Source organism: Euprymna scolopes, chromosome 46 (assembly GCF_053919585.1).
Source record: "Euprymna scolopes isolate OS-2025 chromosome 46, ASM5391958v1, whole genome shotgun sequence".
Lineage (NCBI taxonomy): Eukaryota > Metazoa > Mollusca > Cephalopoda > Sepiida > Sepiolidae > Euprymna > Euprymna scolopes.
The window spans coordinates 94,261,556-94,275,685 of NC_136527.1; the positions used below are offsets into that span (position 1 = coordinate 94,261,556).

Below are 14,130 nucleotides of genomic sequence, written 5' to 3' on the forward strand. Positions count from 1 at the left end.
TCATAGAGTTTTCTCTGCAACTTCTCTCCCTCTCACACACAGACGTGATGTTACTTGTCTCAGTCTTTTCTATAAATATTATTATTGCATGTGTTCTGTTCCCTGCTTCCTTTGTTCCAGCTCTTTGAATCGGTGGTCTAGTGGTCGTCACTAATTTGCTGTTTTGATGTAGCGACCACTACATACGGTCGAGTGTCGGCATTCTTGTCACTTTGAAGAAGAACTAAGTTTTGAAAAAGTTCAGTTTGAAATGGATTTTTGTTTACAATGCACGGCCCAGGTTGGCCGATAAGAATAGCAACAAATAATAACAATAATTATTATCTTCAAGTCTCTTCTTAAAGGGGCTTCTCCTTTAAGAATTTACAACTAGTTAATCGACAGTCGACACTTTCACTGAGTTATGCCAAACAGACGGACTGTTCCGCTGTATCACAGTGTGGCTAGACTAAAACTCATCAGAGAGTAATCTAATTTACAACTAGCTTATCGACGGTAGACACTATCAATGAGTTTACGTGTGTGTGTGTGTGTGTGTGTGTGTGTGTTACGTTAACATTCGAAATGTTGATTTTAAAAGCGTTCAGGTATGCTGAAAACGAATATCGCAAGGAAAATTAGCAGAGACAAATAGTTTTGTTGCTAGTTTTATTAATGTGTGTATTTTGAAATGTAAATCACTGGCGACCATGTTTAAACAGGCGGCATATGGAAGGGGCCAACCCTCAATTTGTTCAGGTATGCTGAAAACGAATATCGCAAGGAAAATTAGCAGAGACAGATAGACAGACTACTAGTTTTGGAGCTAGTTTTATTAATGCGTGTATTGTGAAATGTAAATCCCTGGCGACCATGTTTGAATAGGTGGCATATGAAAGGGGCCAACCCTCAGTTTGTTCAGGTATGCTGAAAACGAATATCGCAAAGAAAATTAGCACAGACTGACTATAGATTCACCATCATAGTATTGAAATATTTTTTTATTTTATAAAGGAATCACTACTTATCAAGCCCCAGAGGCAACTCGAGGATAAGGGTTAAAGTGTGTACAGTAGTCAATTGGACAATATCATAGTAATCGTTAGAAGTGTCAATTTGGTAAATTGGATTACTTAAGAGGAACGGCTCATCAAGAACTTATTTACATTGGACTTGAAGACGACGAAGTAAAAATATAAAGTTGAAAGAACTAGCGAAAAATACGATTTTAACGATGCCTTTCAAATCGTAAACTGCCTGTTTACATTTTTTGCGTTTAAAAAGTGTAAAAAAAGAGCAAACCTTCAGAATCCTAAAAAGATCTCCCGGGAGCATTTTTGCAACATGAAAAATATACAAACCAAAATAAAGAGAGGAGAGGCCACCCTATTTTGGTGAAACGCACGCACGCACACACGCATACACACACACAAACGCACACATAAGCACGCATGTCACCAAGCTAAAGAAGAGAGAAGGTGGGGGAAGGAGAGAAAAGGATCGTGTTCTCTGCACTGCACGTGCCGGGGTCAAACAGAAGTTAAATGAAATCGATTAAAAATGGCTCCACAAAGTTGTGTCTGAACTTTTTATTCTATGAAACTTAAGATTAATAAAACGAAATAATCGTGACCCGTGGAAATTCCACGGCGAATATTTCGCATTCAATAAGAACAAAACGAAAAAGTAGTGAACAAATAAATATATAAGAAAATGAATGTTACCAAAGGCAAGATAAGTTACCCTTCTACCTACCTAGATCACATTTTTGTTGTTTTAACTTATTTTAAAACGTTTATTTAACACAAACAAAAGTAGCGCACAGTTTTAAGTTAGAACAATAAAGAAAGTGTCTGACATTTTAAAGTCATCTTGTGAGACTCGATAATCGCTCCAAACTCGAAAATTAAGCAAAATACTGGTAGCAACACATCCAATAAATGTCAGCAAACGTTCGAACATGTTTTCTTTTTCACATTAGCGAAACTCTTATCAGAGCAAAAGCGAAAATGAGAAGCAAAAACAAATGAAGAAGTCGGTTTTTATCGTTGAGCACAAAAACAAAAACAAAAAGAGTATCTAATCTAATAGGCCCCGTGCTATAGGTCAATCTCCAAAGTCTGTCCCATCGCCTCAGTGTTGCATCCAGTTTGTTCAGGTATGCTGAAAACGAATATCGCAAGGAAAATTAGCACAGACAGACTACTAGTTTTGGAGCTAGTTTTAGTTAATGCGTGCATTTTGAAATGTAGATCACTGGCGCCCATGTTTGAACAGGCGGCATATGAAAGGGGCCAACCCTCAGTTTGTTCAGGTATGCTGAAAACGAATATCGCAAGGAAAATTAGCAGAGACAAATAGTTTTCGAGCTAGTTTTATTAATGCATGTATTTTGAAATGTAAATTACTGGCGACCATATTGGAACAGGCGGCATATGAAACGGGCCAACCCTATCTTTGTTCAGGTATGCTGAAAACGAATATCGCAAGGAAAGTTAGCACAGACAAATAGTTTTCAAGACAGTTTTATTAATGCGTGCATTTTGAAATGAAAAGGAAAACTAGCACATCAAAGTATTGAAATATTTTTTGTTTTACAAAGGAATCACTACTTATCAAGGCCCAGAGACCACTCGAGGGTTTAAAGAGTGTGCAGTATGGGACAATATCATAGTAATCGTTAGAAGTATAAATTTTGTAAATTGGATGACTTAAGAGGAACGGCTTATCAAGAACTTGTTTACATTGGACTTGAAGAGGACGAAATAAAAATATAAAATTTAATGAACTCGCTAAAAATATTTTAACGATGCCTTTCAACTCGTAAACTGCTTGTTTACATTTGTGTACATTTTTCGAAGATAATAAAAAGTGTAAAAAAAAGTAAACGTTTAGAATCCTAAAAAGATCTCCCGGAAGCATTTTTGCAACATAAAAAATATACAAACCAAAATAAAGAGAGGAGGAAACCTACTCAAAAATATGGTTTATTACATCGCTTAAAATAAAGAAGAATCGGGGCCTCCAATAATACGATAATTTGGTGGGGAAGCAAATTGTGTTCTTTTTTCTAACTTGGTTTTAAAAAGTTTTTATTGCTAACATTTATTTTCATGAACTCTAACCACACCTCACAACCCTAATCCGGCCGGTCGGGAAAAAGTTTTTACTTTTTTAAAATTTTGTTGAAACCGACGAAATGAATTTTAATTTAAACTTCGTTTGACGTTGGCACGTCGCACGCACGCACGCACACACACACACACACACACACGCACGCACGCACGCACACATAAGCATTCGCTTGTCACCGAGCTAAAGAAGAGAGAAAGTGGGGGAAGGAGAGAAAGGGTCGTGTTCTCTGCACTGCACGTGCCGGGGTCAAACGTAAGTTTTAAAAAATGGCTCGACAAAGTTGTGTCTGAACTTTTTATTCTATGAAACTTAAGATTAATAAAACGAAATAATCGTGACCCGTGGAAATTCCACGGCGAATATTTCGCATTCAATAAGAACAAAACGAAAAAGTAGTGAACAAATAAATATATGAGAAAATGTTGTTTTAACTTATTTTAAAACGTTTATTTAACACAAACAAAAGTAGCGCACAGTTTTAAGTTAGAACAATAAAGAAGTGTCTGATATTTTACAGTCATCTTGTGAGACTCGACAATCGCTCCAAACTCGAAAATTAAGCAAAATACTGGTAGCAACACATCCAATAAATGTCAGCAAACGTTCGAACATGTTTTCTTTTTCACATTAGCGAAACTCTTATTAGAGCAAAAGTTAAAATGAGAAGCAAACACAAATGAAGAAGTCGGTTTTTATCGTTGAGCACAAAAACAAAAACAAAAAGAGTATCTAATCTAATAGGCCCCGTGCTATAGGTCAATCTCCAAAGTCTGTCCCATCGCCTCAGTGTTGCATCCCTGTTTACAAGTACTTTAATGAGATGTGCTCTGATGAATCCATAGCACTTATACCAGTGCCCGGAAAACTTGTCCCGGGAAAACTCGTCTCGAAGTCGAGTGTCGGCGTTCTTGTCTCGAAGTAAGTTTTTTTTAACACAGTTGAGTTGGAAATGGATTTCTGCACGTGCATCATGGCTGGACGATAAGAATAACAATACAAATAACAATAATTATTATCTTCAAGTCTCTTCTTAAAGGGGCATTCGGCTACGAAGTTACAACTAGCTAATCGACACGCGACACTGTCAATGAGTTATGCGAAACAGACGGACTCTTCCGCTGTATCAAAGTTATTAAGTGTGGTTAGACTGAAACTCATTAAAGCCAGTAATCTAAGTTTCAACTAGCTAATAGACATTCGGCACTTTCAATGAGTTATGCGATCACCGCCACTTGTCCAAAAACGGACTGTTCCGCTGTATCACAGTTATTAAGGGTTGTTAGAGTGTAACTCATCAGAGCCAGTAACCTAACTTACAACTAGCTAGTCAACATTCGACACTGTCATTGAGTTATGCGATACACTGCTAATTGTCCAGAGACGGACTGTTCTACTGTATCACAGTTGTAAAGGATGGTTAGACTAAAACTCATAAGAGCCAGTAATCTAATTTACAACTACCTTATCGACAGTAGACACTTTCACTGAGTTTACGTGTGTGTGTGTGTGTGTGTGTGTGTGTGTCTTTTTGTGTGTGTGTGGTTCGTTAACAGTCGGACTGTCCATTATAAAATCGTTCGGGTATGCTGAAAACGACTATCGCAAGGCACAGACAAATAGTTTTCGAGATACTAATACGTATATTTCGAGATACTAATGCGTATATTTTGAAATGTAAATCACTGGCGACCATGTTTGAACAGGCGGCATATGAAAGGGGCAAACCCTCAGTTTGTTCAGGTATGCTGAAAACGAATATCGCAAGGAAAATTAGCACACACAGACAGAGTTTATTTTGGGAGCTAGTTTTATTAATGCGTGTATTTTGAAATGCAAATCCTTGGCGACCATGTTTGAACAGGCGACATATGAACGGGGGCAACCATCAGTTTTTCAGGTATGCTGAAAACGAATATCGCAATAAAAATTAGCAGAGACAGACAGACTACTAGTTTTGGAACTAGTTTAAATTATGCGTGTATTTTGAAATGTAAATCACTGGCGACCATGTTTTAACAGGCGGCATATGAAAGGGGCAAACCCTCTTTTTGTTCAGGTATGCTGAAAACGAATATCGCAGGGAAAATGAGCACAGACAAATACTGTTGTAGCTAGTTTTATTAATGCGTGTATTTTGAAATGTAAATCACTGGCGAGCATGTTTGAACAGGTGATATATGAACGGGGGCAACCATCAGTTTTTCAGGTATGCTGAAAACGAATATCGCAAGGAAAATTAGCACAGACAGACAGACTACTAGTTTTGGAGCTAGTTTTATTAATGCGTGTATTTTGAAATGTAAATCACTGGCGACCATGTTTTAACAGGCGGCATATGAAAGGGGCCAACCCTCAGTGTGTTCAGGTATGCTGAAAACGAATATCGCAAGGAAAATCAGCACAGACTGACTATAGATTCACCATCAAAGTAGTGAAATTTTTTTTATATAAAGGAATCACTACTTATCAAGTCCCAGAGGCCACTCGAGGATAAGGGTTAAAGTGTGTACAGTAGTCAATGGACAATATCATAGTAATCGTTAGAAGTGTACATTTGGTAAATTGGATTATTTAAGAGGAACGGCTCATCAAGAACTTATTTACATTGGACTTGAAGACGACGAAATAAAAATATAAAGTTGAAAGAACTATCATTTTAACGATGCCTTTCAAATCGTAAACTGCTTGTTTACATTTGTGTACATTTTTCGAAGATAATAAAAAGTGTAAAAAAAGGCAAACCTTTAGAATCCTAAAAAGATCTCCCGGAAGCATTTTTGCTACATGAAAAATATACAAACCAAAGTAAAGACAGGAGGCACCCTACTCTAAAATATGGTTTATTACATCGCCTAAAAAAAAAAGTAGAATCTTAATTTAGACGCTCCAATATATGATAATTTGGTGGGGGAAGCAAATTGTTTTCTTTTTTCTAACTTGGTTTTAAAAAGTTTTTATTGCTAACATTTATTTTCATGAACTCTAACCACACCTCACAACCCTAATCCGGTCGGTCGGGGAAAAAAGTTTTTATTTTTTTAAATTTTGGTGAACACGACAACACACATACGCACGCATGTACACACATACACACACACACACACACACACGCACGCACACATAAGCATATCGCTTGTCACCAAGCTAAAGAAGAGAGAGAGAGAGTGGGGGAAGGAGAGAAAGGATCGTACGTGCCGGGGTCAAACAGAAGTTAAATGAAATCGATTATAAATCGCTCGACAAAGTTGTGTCTGAACTTTTTATTCTATGAAACTTAAGATTAATAAAACGAAATAATCGTGACCCGTGGAAATTCCACGGCGAATATTTCGCATTCAAGAGAACAAAAGGAAAAAGTAGTGAACAAATAAATATATAAGAAAATGAATGTTACCAAAGGCAAGATAAGTTACTCTTCTACGTACCTAGATCACATTTTTGTTGTTTTAACTTATTTTAAAACGTTTATTTAACACACACAAAAGTAGCGCACGGTTTTAAGTTAGAACAATAAAGAAGTGTCTGACATTTTACAGACATCTTGTGAGACTCGATAATCGCTCCAAACTCGAAAATTAAGCAAAATACTGGTAGGAACACATCCAATAAATGTCAGCAAACGTTCGAACAAGTTTTCTTTTTCACATTAGCGAAACACTTATCAGAGAAAAAGCGAAAATGAGAAGCAAACACAAATGAAGAAGTCGGTTTTTATCGTTGAGCACAAAAACAACAACAAAAAAAAGAGTATCTAATCTAATAGTGCGTGCTATAGGTCAATCTCCAACGTCTGTCCCTTCGCCTCGGTGTTGCATCCATGTTTACAAGTACTTTAATGGGATGTGCTCTCATGAACCCATAGCACTTATACCAGTGCCCGGAAAACCTGTCCCGGGAAAACTCGTCTCTGGAAAAATCGTACCCGGAAAACTCGAACCGTTCAGTTTGTTCAGGTATGCTGAAAACGAATATCGCAAGGAAAATTAGCAGAGAAAAATAGTCTTGGAGCTAGTTTTATTAATGCGTGTATTGCGAAATGTAAATCACTGGCGACCATGTTTGAAGAGGCGGCATATGAAAGGGGCCAACCCTCAGTTTGTTCATGTATGCTGAAAACGAATATCGCAAGGAAAATTAGCAGAGACAAATAGTTTTGGAGCTAGTTTTATTAATGCGTGTATTTTGAAATGTAAATCACTGGCGACCCTGTTTGAACAGTTTAACCAGGCGGTGTATGAAAGGGGCCAACCCTCAGTTTGTTCAGGTATGCTGAAAACGAATATCGCAAGGAAAATTAGCAGAGATAAATAGTTTTGGAGCTAGTTTTATTAATGCGTGTATTTTGAAATGTAAATCACTGATGACCATGTTTGAACAGGCGGCATATGAAAGGGGGCAACCATCAGTTTGTTTAGGTATGCTGAAAACGAATATCGCAAGGAAAATTAGCAGAGACAAATAGTTTTGGAGCTAGTTTTATTAATGCGTGTATTTTGAAATGTAAATTACTGGCGACCATATTGGAACAGGCGGCATATGAAACGGGCCAACCCTATCTTTGTTCAGGTATGCTGAAAACGAATATCGCAAGGAAAGTTAGCACAGACAAATAGTTTTCAAGACAGTTTTATTAATGCGTGCATTTTGAAATGAAAAAGAAAACTAGCACATCAAAGTATTGAAATATTTTTTGTTTTACAAAGGAATCACTACTTATCAAGGCCCAGAGACCACTCGAGGGTTTAAAGAGTGTGCAGTATGGGACAATATCATAGTAATCGTTAGAAGTATAAATTTTGTAAATTGGATTACTTAAGAGGAACGGCTTATCAAGAACTTGTTTACATTGGACTTGAAGAGGACGAAATAAAAATATAAAATTTAATGAACTCGTTAAAAATATTTTAACGATGCCTTTCAACTCGTAAACTGCTTGTTTACATTTGTGTACATTTTTCGAAGATAATAAAAAGTGTAAAAAAAAGTAAACGTTTAGAATCCTAAAAAGATCTCCGGGAAGCATTTTTGCAACATAAAAAATATACAAACCAAAATAAAGAGAGGAGGAAACCTACTCAAAAATATGGTTTATTACATCGCTTAAAATAAAGAAGAATCGGGGCCTCCAATAATACGATAATTTGGTGGGGAAGCAAATTGTGTTCTTTTTTCTAACTTGGTTTTAAAAAGTTTTTATTGCTAACATTTATTTTCATGAACTCTAACCACACCTCACAACCCTAATCCGGCCGGTCGGGAAAAAGTTTTTACTTTTTTAAAATTTTGTTGAAACCGACGAAATGAATTTTAATTTAAACTTCGTTTGACGTTGGCACGTCGCACGCACGCACGCACACACACACACACACACGCACGCACGCACGCACGCACGCACACATAAGCATTCGCTTGTCACCGAGCTAAAGAAGAGAGAAAGTGGGGGAAGGAGAGAAAGGGTCGTGTTCTCTGCACTGCACGTGCCGGGGTCAAACGTAAGTTTTAAAAAATGGCTCGACAAAGTTGTGTCTGAACTTTTTATTCTATGAAACTTAAGATTAATAAAACGAAATAATCGTGACCCGTGGAAATTCCACGGCGAATATTTCGCATTCAATAAGAACAAAACGAAAAAGTAGTGAACAAATAAATATATGAGAAAATGTTGTTTTAACTTATTTTAAAACGTTTATTTAACACAAACAAAATAGCGCACAGTTTTAAGTTAGAACAATAAAGAAAGTGTCTGACATTTTACAGTCATCTTGTGAGACTCGACAATCGCTCCAAACTCGAAAATTAAGCAAAATACTGGTAGCAACACATCCAATAAATGTCAGCAAACGTTCGAACATGTTTTCTTTTTCACATTAGCGAAACTCTTATAAGAGCAAAAGTTAAAATGAGAAGCAAACACAAATGAAGAAGTCGGTTTTTATCGTTGAGCACAAAAACAAAAACAAAAAGAGTATCTAATCTAATAGGCCCCGTGCTATAGGCCAATCTCCAAAGTCTGTCCCATCGCCTCAGTGTTGCATCCCTGTTTACAAGTACTTTAATGAGATGTGCTCTGATGAATCCATAGCACTTATACCAGTGCCCGGAAAACTTGTCCCGGGAAAACTCGTCTCGAAGTCGAGTGTCGGCGTTCTTGTCTCGAAGTAAGTTTTTTTTAACACAGTTGAGTTGGAAATGGATTTCTGCACGTGCATCATGGCTGGACGATAAGAATAACAATACAAATAACAATAATTATTATCTTCAAGTCTCTTCTTAAAGGGGCATTCGGCTACGAAGTTACAACTAGCTAATCGACACGCGACACTGTCAATGAGTTATGCGAAACAGACGGACTCTTCCGTTGTATCAAAGTTATTAAGTGCGGTTAGACTGAAACTCATTAAAACCAGTAATCTAAGTTTCAACTAGCTAATAGACATTCGGCACTTTCAAAGAGTTATGCGATCACCGCCACTTGTCCAAAAACGGACTGTTCCGCTGTATCACAGTTATTAAGGGTGGTTAGAGTGTAACTCATCAGAGCCAGTAACCTAACTTACAACTAGCTAGTCAACATTCGACACTGTCATTGAGTTATGCGATACACTGCTAATTGTCCAGAGACGGACTGTTCTACTGTATCACAGTTGTAAAGGATGGTTAGACTAAAACTCATAAGAGCCAGTAATCTAATTTACAACTACCTTATCGACAGTAGACACTTTCACTGAGTTTACGTGTGTGTGTGTGTGTGTGTCTTTTTGTGTGTGTGTGGTTCGTTAACATTCGGCCTGTCTATTTTAAAATCGTTCGGGTATGCTGAAAACGAATATCGCAAGGCACAGACAAATAGTTTTCGAGATACTAATGCGTATATTTCGAGATACTAATGCGTATATTTTGAAATGTAAATCACTGGCGACCATGTTTGAACAGGCGGCATATGAAAGGGGCAAACCCTCAGTTTGTTCAGGTATGTTGAAAACGAATATCGCAAGGAAAATTAGCATAGTCTGACTATAGATTCACCATCAAAGTATTGAAATGTTTTTATTTTATTTTACAAAGGAATCACTGACTATCAAGGCCCAGAGACCACTCGAGGGGTTAAAGAGTGTACAGTGGTCAATGGACAATATCATAGTAATCGTTAGAAGTGTAAATTTGGTAAATTGGATTACTTAAGATGAACGGCTCATCAAGAACTTGTTTACATTGGACTTGAAGACGACGAAATAAAAACTATACAGTTGAAAGAACTCGCGAAAAATATCATTTTAACGATGCCTTTCAAATCGTAAACTGCTTGTTTACATTTGTGTACATTTTTCGAAGATAATAAAAAGTGTAAAAAAAGGCAAACCTTTAGAATCCTAAAAAGATCTCCCGGAAGCATTTTTGCTACATGAAAAATATACAAACCAAAGTAAAGACAGGAGGCACCCTACTCTAAAATATGGTTTATTACATCGCCTAAAAAAAAAAGTAGAATCTTAATTTAGACGCTCCAATATATGATAATTTGGTGGGGGAAGCAAATTGTTTTCTTTTTTCTAACTTGGTTTTAAAAAGTTTTTATTGCTAACATTTATTTTCATGAACTCTAACCACACCTCACAACCCTAATCCGGTCGGTCGGGGAAAAAAGTTTTTATTTTTTTAAATTTTGGTGAACACGACAACACACATACGCACGCATGTACACACATACACACACACACACACACACACGCACACATAAGCATATCGCTTGTCACCAAGCTAAAGAAGAGAGAGAGAGAGTGGGGGAAGGAGAGAAAGGATCGTACGTGCCGGGGTCAAACAGAAGTTAAATGAAATCGATTATAAATCGCTCGACAAAGTTGTGTCTGAACTTTTTATTCTATGAAACTTAAGATTAATAAAACGAAATAATCGTGACCCGTGGAAATTCCACGGCGAATATTTCGCATTCAAGAGAACAAAACGAAAAAGTAGTGAACAAATAAATATATAAGAAAATGAATGTTACCAAAGGCAAGATAAGTTACTCTTCTACGTACCTAGATCACATTTTTGTTGTTTTAACTTATTTTAAAACGTTTATTTAACACACACAAAAGTAGCGCACGGTTTTAAGTTAGAACAATAAAGAAGTGTCTGACATTTTACAGACATCTTGTGAGACTCGATAATCGCTCCAAACTCGAAAATTAAGCAAAATACTGGTAGCAACACATCCAATAAATGTCAGCAAACGTTCGAACATGTTTTCTTTTTCACATTAGCGAAACGCTTATCAGAGCAAAAGCGAAAATGAGAAGCAAACACAAATGAAGAAGTCGGTTTTTATCGTTGAGCACAAAAACAACAACAAAAAAAGAGTAATCTAATAGGCCCCGTGCTATAGGTCAATCTCCAAAGTCTGTCCCATCGCCTCGGTGTTGCATCCTTGTTTACAAGTACTTTAATGGGATGTGCTCTGATGAACCCATACCACCTCGACGTACAATGGCAAAATCACAGCGGTTCGGTTCACGACGGTTCACTGCTGGGGTCCCTAAAGGTCGGAAATCCTTCTACTCTGATAGTGTTTACTTTACGCAGACTTGCTATCGTATAGAAAAGTCGGTACTTAGTTGGATACGGGGTAATATTTAAAGATAGCGACCAGAGAAAAAAAATAGTCAAAAGGTCGCAACCAGGTTAAAAAATAGTAAAATAGTTTTATTTTGCTTTTATTAATTATTAATAAACGAATGAATCATTTCTATTTAAAATCCATTAAGTATTATGCATGCAAAACTTAAAAAACAAAACATGTTTCTAATGCATCAACATTATGTGAACAAGCTAAATCTAAACTAAATGAATTTGACCTGATGTCGAGTTTATCTAAAAGCGATACTCGATTTTTCACTCGGAATTATTCCTCGTTCAATTCAAGTTTCACGACATATTGATTACATTGTTAGATGACAGTACAAAGAATAGATTTCTAAATAATAATGTTTTTATTTCGGCACGGTAGCACAACTGCATAGGATGCATATATTTTTTCAAGGAGAGGTTGGATGTTTATACTACGCTGGGGTAGGTCGTAAAAATAACCGTTTTTTTTCCTTCATTCTGACCAAAGACCATTTGCTGCTAACCTCTCTCTCTCTCTCTCTCTCTTTCTCTCTCTCTCTCTCTCTCTCTCTCTCTCTCTCTCTCTCTCTCTCTGGCTTCTCCGTGCTCCTGTTACGAAGTTTATATATATATATATATATATATATATATATATATATATATATATATATATATATATATGAGAGATGGAGACAGAAAAGGAAAGGGGGGAGAAGGGAGAGAGAGAGAGGGAGGGAGACAGAAAGAGAAAGAGGGGCAAAGGGGGGAGAAGAGAGAGAGAGAGAGAGAGAGAGAAATATGTGTGTCTACGCTCTCCGCCATCACGTCAACGAGGAAGGGAGAAGAAACGGAGACAGCTGAGAGGCACACACTCTATATAAACGCACACATACACACATACTTGCATAAACACACATACACGCACTCGCATAAACACACACACAAATACTTAAACACACCAACACACAAAACACGAATCATTACTCTGTGTTTGTGTGTGTGTGTGTGTGTGTGTGTGTGTGTGTGTGTTTCGCTCCCCAGCTTTCTATATCATCTCCGTTTGACAAAGTTTTAATATTCAATACATTAAATCAACAGCTATAATTTATATGAATCGTCCTTGTATTTAGCTTGACTTTCTCAATTCAAATTGAGATTCGCCATTTTGATCCCAGGCAAAGAACAATTTTATTAGCGTAATGGTGCGAAGATCGGGGTGGCGACAATAAGTCGAGTGTCGGCATTCTTGTCACTTTGAAGACGAACTAAGTTTTGGAAAAAGTTCAGTCTGAAATGGATTTCTGTTTACAACGCACTGCCCAGGTTGGCCGATAAGTCTTCAAGTCTCTTCTTAAAGGGGCTTCTCCTTTAAGAATTTACAACTAGTTAATCTACAGTCGACACTTTCACTGAGTTATGCAAAACAGACGGACTGTTCCGCTGTATCACAGTGTGGCTAGACTAAAACTCATCAGAGAGTAATCTAATTTACAACTAGCTTATCGACAGCAGACACTTTCACTGGGTTTACGTGTGTGTGTGTGTCTGTGTGTGTATTTCGTTAACATTCGAAATGTTGATTTTAAAAGCGTTCAGGTATGCTGAAAACGAATATCGCAAGGAAAATTAGCAGAGACAAATAGTTTTGGAGCTAGTTATATTAATGCGTGTATTTTGAAATGTAAATCACTGGCGACTATCTTTGAACAGGCGGCATATGAAAGGGACCAACCCTCAGTTTGTTAAGGTATGCTGAAAACGAATATCGCAAGTAAAACTAACAGAGACAAATAGTTTTGGAGCTAGTTTTATTAATGCGTGTATTTTTAAATGTAAATATCTGGCGACCATGTTTAAACAGGCGGCATATGAAAGGGGCCAACCCTCAGTGTGTTCAGGTATGCTGAAAACGAATATCGCAAGGAAAATCAGCACAGACTGACTATAGATTCACCATCAAAGTAGTGAAATATTTTTTTATTTTATATAGGAATCACTACTTATCAAGTCCCAGAGGCCACTCGAGGATAAGGGTTAAAGTGTGTACAGTAGTCAAAGACAATATCATAGTAATCGTTAGAAGTTTAAATTTGGTAAATTAGATTATTTAAGAGGAACGGCTCATCAAGAACTTATTTACATTGGACTTGAAGACGACGAAATAAAAATATAAAGTTGAAAGAACTATCATTTTAATGATGCATTTCAAATCGTAAACTGCCTGTTTACATTTTTTTTTACATTTTTCGAAGATAATAAAAAGTGTAAAAAAAAGAAAACCTATAGAATCCTAAAAAAGATCTCCCGGGAGCATTTTTGCAACATGAAAAATATACAACCCAAAATAAAGAGAGGAGGCAACCCTACTCAAAAATATGGTTTATTACATCGCCTAAAAAAAGAAGAAGA

General features: G+C 36.9%; 1 protein-coding gene across 1 annotated transcript in view; it reads right to left on the minus strand.

Moving 5' to 3' along the window:
- Nucleotides 1-14,130, minus strand: part of LOC145270060 (nuclear valosin-containing protein-like) — a 32,179-nt gene that overhangs the window by 15,178 nt on the left and 2,871 nt on the right. The gene's annotated exons all lie outside the window — the stretch shown is intronic.